At 41.8% G+C, this 10,000-nt stretch overlaps 1 pseudogene across 1 annotated transcript in view; it reads right to left on the bottom strand.

Moving 5' to 3' along the window:
• The window catches only part of LOC147032065 (uncharacterized), a 141,357-nt pseudogene that overhangs the window by 66,980 nt on the left and 64,377 nt on the right, over positions 1 to 10,000 (bottom strand). Inside the window, exon 2 of the transcript XR_015050366.1 lies at positions 8,407 to 8,557. The product of XR_015050366.1 is annotated as an uncharacterized LOC147032065 (transcript). The remainder of the gene's footprint in view (positions 1 to 8,406; positions 8,558 to 10,000) is intronic.

The raw sequence follows: 10,000 nt of genomic DNA, 5'->3' as shown, positions 1-10,000 counted from the left end.
GTGCCAGCTTGCTGTTCTCCTGCGTTGGTTTGGCGACCTGTCCAGGATTGTGCCTGATAGCCAAGGAGACTGCTTAGGCAGCACCATTGCACTGCACAGAGTATGGTCCTCATGGATGAATGGATATGTCCACAGAAAAGTTTTCTCTTGGCATGGGAATGACAAACACCTTTGTGGATCTGTATGTTGAAGTCAATGTGTTCAGAATATGTAAACTTTAATCTCATTTCGTCCACAGTTGGTGAATTCCAGATTTTTTTTTAATGCACAGAACTGGAAGCTATTAAATAAATAAAAAGCAGTTCCATTTCAAGGAACTTCAATGCAGGAGGCCATTCGGCTCATATCTTTTTTTAAGTGCTGAGAGTCAAGCAAGGAAACACCACATGCCATTTATAAAGTCTTTGACATGACTCAGCCGGTGTCAGTTTCGACCTGCTGACCTCCCAGGCCCTGAACGGACGTTACAGCTATTATGCCATTCTTTCTCCAGCAAATGGTGTTTTTGTCCTTCTCTGACTATTTGTCTCTGTTAGTAAGTACTTACTCAAAATTTTCCAAGGAGACCTTGCAATGCAATTTGCCTTGCACCCAAATTTGTCATAAAAATTGTTCCCAAACTCAACCGTGTTTGCGAGTTTGAAAATTTGATAACTTGAACAGGTCTCAGAACATCTCATCTCTGGAACGTCATTCAAATAATTTTAGAAAATGCTTGTATCTTCAACCTATAACTTTATCATTGTCAAGCAAACACTTTACCTTTGGAATTCTTCGGCGGTCTCAATTTATGTCCTGTTTTTTTTTTTATTTCTGCTTGAAGAATTCCAACAGCAATAAAATTTCGATGCACACCCACAGCAGGCATTTTCAATCGCATTCGATTTGCACACCAATCAATCGGCAGTATATATTTGGCAAAGCCACTAGTTCAACTGCTTCCTCCTGTGTTAACGAAACCTTCATCAGGGAATATTTTGAACCAAGGGGCAAATATAAATGGATTTTGAAAAGCTGTTATGGATATTCATTGTCACATAGAGAATACTTACATCAAACTCCTATTGCTGGCAATGCTGATTGCATGTATTTAGGTTTAAATTGGTTTAAACAAACAAAAAAAAAACCTTGCTCCTTCAGGGCATGCTCTTATGATCTCACATTAAAACTCAACATCATCCCCAGTGTAGAAAGCGACATAAGTTGTCAGCATCACAAAATTATCCAGCCATTCCAAAATGTAATGCACAAGTCAGTTTCATATTAGACATACTCTTTGCTTGTAATCATTTGCGAATTTGCTGTCCTTTCATCATTAAAGGTTGATTGGCATCTCATATGGCTTGTTATTACTGATTACTTCCTCTTTCATCACCTTCCTGATTGATAATTTATTAAAATATGGCACATCCCATTTATTGTTCATCCAAGCAGCAGAATCTCGATCGTTACTGTATATATTATCAATGAATATGATCCTGGAAGTTTCACGATCCAAATACACCATGTGATGGTTTCTTACAATATTTTTTTGAAATTTCAATTGACAGCAGCAGCAGCAGCACTCAGAGTTTCCTTAATGACATGTTACATTTCGTTTATCTGCCACATGCTATCTTCCAGCCAACCTTTTAGAAGCGTCATTAACATTGCAATGAATTTCATAACTGGAGAGTATCCTGAAGCTTTCATAATATTCATCGCTCAGATTATGCAGAGTACAGTATTATGACTTTCCTGATCAGTCAAACCTACACATGCTGCAATTGCTGACCTAGGGGTTGAAACAGCACCTTCAGCGGGACTGCAGCATTGCATCCGAGACTATTGAAATTGCCTGACATATGGTTTCTGCTTACTAAGGTAATTACACCCGTACTGTGTCCTGGCTCGTGCATAGGAGATACATGGCACTCGTGTGCATTTCTGCTGTGGATAATGTATTTATAGGGGTACTGAACTTAACTAATTAAAACATTGACGATTAAAACACCTGTTGGTGTTCGTATCTGAATCCCTGACTCGTGATGGGGAAACACAGGTTTATTATGATTTTGTATGCAGTCTATGGCTGCTGGTTGCATCATTGCTGGGAGCACAGCTGTGCTACTGATGCAGTACTTCCTGCTACCAGTAAGCTGTTACTCATTTTGCCGACTTCGGAAGGATGACAGGCTGAGTCAACCCACCTGGTGTTATTTCAACGGCTTTATGGGGCCTCAAACTCAAGACCCTAAGATCTTAAGCCAGCCACCTTGACCGTTAAGCCAACACCATGCTTGTAACACAGATTTAAATCCTGTGTACAATTTGAGTTTGTTTGTTCTTACTTCTGCCACCGGAGGTGGACAGAGGTTGTTTTCACCTGTCTGTCTGTCTGTCTGTCTGTCTGTGAACAGATATCTCAAAAGATTGTGGATGGATTCAGACGAAATTTGGTGGAGAGGTTGGGTGTATGAGAAGCACAAAACGATTCGATTTTGGTGAAGATCCGGATCAAGATTCGAGATTATTTAATTTTTCAAGTGATTCTTCACCATTGAGAGATGATATCTCAAAAACTTGCGGACGAGTTATGACAAAGTTTCGTAGATGAGTTGAGTAGGTTACAAAACCTACAAAACCTACCTACAAGAGTAGGTTCAGGTCTGGATCCAGATCCGGCCTATCAGTGGGATACAAAACGAAAACTGTTCAGCCTGGTGGAGGTATGCGCTCTCCTGAGTGCCATTCTAGTTTAATAATGTCCTTGTGAATCAAGTAAAAATACATTGATTTCAACTAATGCTTTTGTTCTGCAAATGATATGTGAACAATTTCCTCCATGAGCCTCAAATCCAATTATTATTGATTAATTAGATCAAAAAAAACTAAGTTCTCTACAAATCTAAATAGTCTCAGATGTTTGCGTGGCTCCAGCAATTCCAACACCAAACAGCAACTTCACCTGAATGCTTCGCTTTTCACACTTTTCGACCTCAAATATCTTTCATCTTCTGATATATATATATACACTCTCTCTCTCTCTCTGAATGACTGCTTGATCAATCACGTGAACCAGTTCTCTGGCAAGCTGAAGGCATAATATTAGTTGGAGACGCAAACATGTCTGCAAGGACAGCTGGCGTTAGAATATGCCAATGAACCTGTTCCGACTTAAGATATGTGTTGCATAATATAAAATGCCTTTTGTTAAATATTCTACAGCCACTTCCACCACATATTGTCCTGTTACTCTCATGAACAAACAATTCCGATCAAATACCTCTGAAGGTGAAAGTAAAAAAAAAGGTAACACTCACCAGTTGGCATCCTGATTGGCTGTTTGATCATATACTGTATATACCTTTTTTTCTAACAAAGTCCTATACATTTTTAATATCGTAAACTTTATAATTTTTGGCAGTCAGTCTGGCTTGACAGCACCTGTTGCCCTTTTTATCAAGAATCGGATCCAAGGTTGACTAAGCTGTTCACTGCATCACTTACTACTGTTACTTAATGCCGTATATATTGTCTTGTGCCATATCTCTCTGAGAGTTGATTTCGCCCAAAATAATATTCTCAAGTCCATGTTCTCAAAGAGTTAGATCTTACATAATTAATATAGGTTATTTTGATGATTAATCAACATAATGTGTTAAAGCTTCCGCATCTTCAATGATGTCTGCTTTAATTGGAAATTTTCGTCAACCCATTGACTGACTGCACAACCAACAGTTTTTGTTTTTTTTTGCTTTTTGTATACATTGTCAAGGCTCGTATGAGAGCAACACACAACACACAACAGGGGAGGGGGGGGGCAAGAGACAAAAGGGGCGGGAGAGGGAAGCAAAAACAGTGGGGAAGAGAGATATTAGCAGATCTGTGGAAGGGAGAGGGATGGGGTGGGGAACACGGGGTGCAAAATGGACACCACAGGAACTTTCAGGTCCTCGCACAACAGGGAACTTTCAGGAAGGAAGGCAGGGAATTTGAAGGAGATGGGTTTGCGGTGGATTAACGGGGGAAGAAAAGATTATGGTTTTGGATGGGGTAAGATGAGAGGTGGTGGTGAACATCTGTTTTGAAGACCTGGACAGAAGAGTGAGATTGAAGAGAGTGTGGGAGTTTATTCCAAAGGCGGGAAAAAAGAGGAATGAAAGAGTGAAGGTGATCAGTGATTCCTGATTTTGGTAGCTTTACCAGAAGAGGGTTGCTGGTGGACCTTGAACACCCTGCGGGAATATGGGGGGTGGACATATCGCAGAAAGAGCAGGGAGGCAAGACTGGAAAGGAGATGAGATTGGAGAGGATGTGGTCGAAGACAGAAAGACCACCGACCTGCTTGCGGTGAGAGAGTAAGAAGCCCTTGTCTATAGATCTAGAAAGACCTTGTTCGAGTTTACCTTTTAGACAATGATCTGGAACTTTATGGGGTGTTATATTCTCACTGGCACATTCAAAAATTATGCTTGATAGTTCAGAGAGAAAGCCACAATAATACATGTGTGTGCATGTGTGTGTGTGTAAAGCATGAAACCTAGCAGTGTGAAACTTTGCATGCATGCCAAGGGAACTCCACGAAAGTGCAAGAGTGAAAATTGGGTGTTTGGGTTAATTAAAACACCCCTTTTGAAGATAATTAATGGCCTTATTTAATTATATCCTTTATCATGCGCATCCTCGGTTATCTCACTCTCCTTTGCTGGGGTCGGACACCCCAACAATGCTTTGAGTTGGAACAGGCAACAACAGTTTATTAATTATAAAGTGCTCAAAAAGTTATTTTTCCACTTTCCTCACTCATATAATCGAAAACCCTATCTACATACCTACGAATCACTGTATACATCCCTTTTGTAAGTCCTATAGTTATAAAATTAGGAGCTTGGAGCGATTTCATGCATTATATGATGTGATTTTCCCCGATCTACTCTCATGGACAAATTAAAGCATAGCATCAAAATATGATTTGAGTTTAGAGGATTGAATCATGTGGACTAAATAAGTCAAAATCTGGAGGGAAATCTGAAAATCTACAGAAATCGACAATGTTTAGTTTTTTGCAGGTATGTGCCATGACCAATCAGCTTGCTATCTCTTGCCAAGCCAGCCGTTCCTTATCACCCATTTCATTGGATTGCTTGCTCGAGTGCTTGAGCCACTTGCTGTGTGCCGTACAGTCTGTACAGTCGGCAGTTGATCCAAGGGAGAGGTACATGATTTACAAAGGTTATTTGGTTTCCCTTTGTGAGTTTCAAATGAAAATATATTTGACAAGTCTGAAGTGGACGATGGTTCATGAGCGGAATTTGACGATGTAGATCGTTTCAGAAGTCAAGGATGAGACAATGTGATAACGTTTGACCAAGTTATAAAAATGATCAACATGATGTGGTACGAGTGACAGGTTATTAGCTGCAAAATGTCGAAAACCTGGCTTCATTCAACAACTTCAAAAATTTGTCCTTTGCATAACCTTTAAAGGTCACAAAACAATGTGGACATTAAAATAAGGAAACAGGATACGTGTTATAGCTTATTGGAGTTAGTTCGTCGAAGAAGGTCGAAAACCCGGTTCGATTCCCACAACTTTGAAAATTTGACCTTTGTGACCTTTAAAGGTCAAAGGTCAAGGATTATGACCTTTGGTGCAAAACTTCCTCTGGAACATTCCAGGAACAATATAACGTCATATAGGCTATATGGCATTTCACACTCATCGGATTATCCATACTTTGATGAAATCAGCATAAAAACAAATTTGAAGGGGGCGCCACGGGCAAGGTGTTCGAGATAGAGCAAAATGGTTTGAAGACTTTAGGTGGGGAATGACCTCAACATTATAGATAAAAAATATTGTCATCCTAGCTCTCAAAGTTTGGGCAGTCGTATGATTTTTATGTCAAAATTCGAAATTTTCTAAGTTTGTGACCTTGTGACCTTGACCTTGTGACCTTGACCTTGGGACGAAAATGAAAAATCGAGCTCCATGGGGCTATGCAGGTGCCATTGGACTAACCAAATACCGAAACCCCTGCCAGATTCGACAAACCCCTCGGAGAAGAAATTTTTACGTCAAAATTCACAATTTTCCAAGTTCGTGACCTTGTGACCTTGACCTTGGGAGGAAAATGAAAAATCGAGCTCTGTGGGGCTATGCAGGTGCCATTGGGCTAACCAAATACCGAAACCCCTGTCAGATTCGACAAATCCCTTCGGATAAGATGCAAATTGAAATCGGCTACCCCCTAAAAACACGTTTTTTGGGCGTGGCTCCGCCCATAATGGGCACAGCACGCCCATTTTTTAGGAAAACACAACTAGATCATGATATAAACCTCCCACCAAAATTTTGTCAGGATCGGATCAAAACCCATGGAGCTATGCTCGGGACAGACAGATAGACAGACATACAGGCAGACAGACACATCAATAACGAATATAGTGGTCACTTTTTTTTTTGGTGAAAATATTTTTTTGTGAACCAATAACACCTGATTTCTGAACCGTTCGCCATATTGACATGTTTTCTAAATTACAGAGCCATTTTTTTTCCACCCATCACATGATGTGTGTGTGTGTGTGTGTGTGTGTGTGTGTGTGTGTGTGTGTGTGTGTGTGTGTGTGTGTGTGTGTGTGTGTGCGTGTGCGCGCGTGTGCGTGCGTGCGTGCGTGCGTGCGGTCGTGCGTGTATGTGTGTGTATGGTTCATAAAGCACAACATTCTTTCTGATAACTCCTTTACCCCCCACCCCTCTCTGTCTTTGTCCAATGCTCGCTCCACCACCTAATAATGCAGTGCAACATCCTCCCACTCCTCTCTCTTTCTCTTTCTCTTTCTCCAAAAGTATCTGGATGGTGGTTATCTACACACGTATCCAGATGGTGGTTATCTCCGCATATGTCTGGACGGTGGTTATGTCTGGACAGACCCTCCCCTCACACTGCCTTATCTTGCCCACCCCTCACACTGCTTTCCCTTGCCCTCCCTTTATGCTGCCTTCCCTTGATGCATCTGGACGGTGGTTATGTCTGGTCGGTGGTTATCTCCATTCGTGTCTGGACAATGGTTATGTCCGGATGGTGGCTATTTCCAGATGGTGGTTATGTCTGGACTGCCCTCCCATCATGCTGCCTTCCCTTCCCCCATCCCTTCTCACTCCCCCAACCCCTCCTTGCTCCCCACTCCTCTCTTCGCTCCCCCACCCATTCTCAGTCTTCCTTCCTCCACACTCTGTCCTCTCCCTTCCGTCACCCCACCCTCCTTCCTCCATTCCTAACAAATCCATCCCTTACTCCCCCTCCTCTATCCCTTACTCCCCCCTCCCCCTTAAAATTACCCTCAGCGAAGTGAGGTGTTGTATTTGCTAGTTATTGAATGATTTCATTTTACCTCCTTGTTACCAATGGCATAATGTGGATTTTCTGAGATGGATTATAAATCTACATCGTGAGTATGAACCCCCATACCCTGCATGATTTACAGTCATGCAATGGAGTCCTTTTCCTCGACAGCATTGAAAACTTGTACATGCATTACATGACATATAATGATACGAGGTGATCACTGATACATTTAAATGAATTGTAATAAAAATAAATACCATAAGTAGACAAAGGCTGATAATGGCATTCATTCAGTCAAAGAGTTAGAACATTGATAAGGAAAGTGCTCGGTTGGGAATACCAAACAGACTGACTTTTTTGCTGATGGAAAAAATGCAACATATCAGAATGTTTATTCATCCCAGGAATATGACCTTTGGTATATCTTTTCAGGGTGTTGAGATTGACGGAATGCTGCTTAGTAACTGCTGATTTAATGATTATTCCCTCTTGACGGATCTATAATTTTGTTATACAGCATATACATTGCTGGAATTATTAGCTCCGCCACCGAAGGTGGATGGAGGTTGTTTTCACTCCCGTCTGTTTGTCTGTCTGTGAGCATGATATCTCAAAAATGTTGTGGACGGATTCAGATCTAATTTGGTGGACAGGTTGGGTGTGTCGCAAGGACAAATGGATTCGATTTTGATGAAGATACAACTCTGAATCCGAGAATTTTCAAAGTTCTAAGTGATTCTTCACCATTGAGAGATGGGGCCAAAAACTATATATATCATGATATTTCATAAAGTTGTGGAAGAGTTATGACAATACTAGGTGGATGAGTTGGGTAGGTGACAAGAACAAGCTGATTTGATTTTCGTTCAGGTCCGGATCCAGATCCAGCCCATCAGTGGGATATAAAATGTAAACTGTTCAGCCTGGCGAAGGTATGCGCTCCACCGAGTGCTGTTCTGGTTCGGTCTGTTTTGAATCCACTCAAGTTTTTTGAGTAATAATAAATTTTAAACTTTCTTTCCAGATATCAATTTGTAAAATTACAACAATAATAAAAACAATGAGGACATGTTACCTGTGGAAAGCTGATGAGTGTTGTCATGAGTGCAGAGCTGAACGCCAAACACACCGGACTCGTCATGTTCACAGATGAACCTTTCACCAAGTCCTGCACCAATTTTCACGAGATCCAGTGGCGAAGCTAACATTGATGGCCAGGTCAAGGTCTGCAAGACATTGTTCATCAATTGCAGTGAAAGTCCATGCAACTATTTTCAATGCTAGGAAACATGATTGGGCATGCAGTTTAAAACATACTTGTTTTAACTTTTCTCAGGCAAGCTAACCAAAATGGATCTACACTTAAGAATCCAACATTTTTAATTTAAGCCAACTTATTCCTTTCACGTATCATCTATAAACACTTGTACTCTTTGCAGTAATTTTTGCTGCCATTGTAATGAAAGTAGAGAAAGAACGGTCATACCTTAGTGGTTGTATTTTCAATCTCCTGTTGCTGTGATGTAATTGAGCCGAAGAATCAAGTCCAGCGTCAAGGAGACCGGGACAGCGCCATTTTCAGTTATAAGTCTGGCGGGGGGCACATGTGCCTCCTGACATTCCCAACATTACCCCAAGGAACCGAGTCTCGATTATTGCAGCGCAAAGCTTTCGTAAAGTATGTGAGAGCTGTCACGTGCGCAGTACGGAAAATAAGCTCCCTCTGTTCACTCTATCACTCTACCTGGACTTCGCACCACGATCCTCACTCTATCTGGTCCAGGTCTGGGATGCTCATCCGGTAAATTCCGCGGACTTTCTTTGCGCGCTGTTTGTGCGTCGGGCATGCGGGAGGGGCAGCACCACATCCAGAAGCACATGCCGAGAGCAAAGAAGAGGGCGGTGCGTAGGAAGGTGTTTAGACTCCCCTCACAGCCACAACCCCAACCCTCGCCCCTCTCTCACTACTTCCAAATGCTGCCATCCAAGTGATGCATTTTCCGCAACTTGGCATTGCCATCGACAGATGAACATCTTTAAGATTACTCTACCATGGTGAATCAACCCTCCTCTCCTCTTCACCCTACCAATTTTACTCAACTTCCCCAGGCAAACCCCAGAATCCCTTTGATTCCCATCAGAATTATCCATTAGTTATCCCCCCCGCCCCCCACGTCTTTTTCTTTTTTTTTTTTCCTTGTATTGAAATCCAGGTGGTGGTATTCCCATTCATCATCTCATAAATCAGTTTGGATATTTCGCTCTGTTCATTCAACTCACAATCTGCTATCACAATCTACGCATGAAGTTAAAAAATAAAGGAGAGCACACATTCCACAATTGGGCTGGAAGGATGGCCTAGAGGTGCACAGCCTCGACTCTAAGCTATCTAGCCTGGGTTTGATTCCTGACCCAGCTATAAACTGCCATCCTGGTGTTTCACAGATAGGGCGATTCATCAATGTGGACCTTAAAGATCCCATGATGCCCTTCATGAAGAGGAGGTGAGCTATTGCTGTTCATCAGTGGGATACAAACCAAGCTGTTAGTGTTAGGGTTCGGGTTAGCCTGCCAACATGCCACCAACAAATTGGCCATGTTCACCATGGCCAAATTTCGAATTGCTGCCCTAACTAGTCGAACGTCATGCCTGGCCAGCCAGTTTGTGA

The sequence above is a fragment of the Eptatretus burgeri genome, chromosome 2 (assembly GCF_056783735.1).
Source record: "Eptatretus burgeri isolate ZD-2024b chromosome 2, Ebu_testis_v1, whole genome shotgun sequence".
Classification (NCBI taxonomy): Eukaryota; Metazoa; Chordata; class Myxini; order Myxiniformes; family Myxinidae; genus Eptatretus; species Eptatretus burgeri.
Note: the sequence above shows the minus strand (reverse complement) of the source record. Positions and strands in the feature narration are given on the sequence as shown.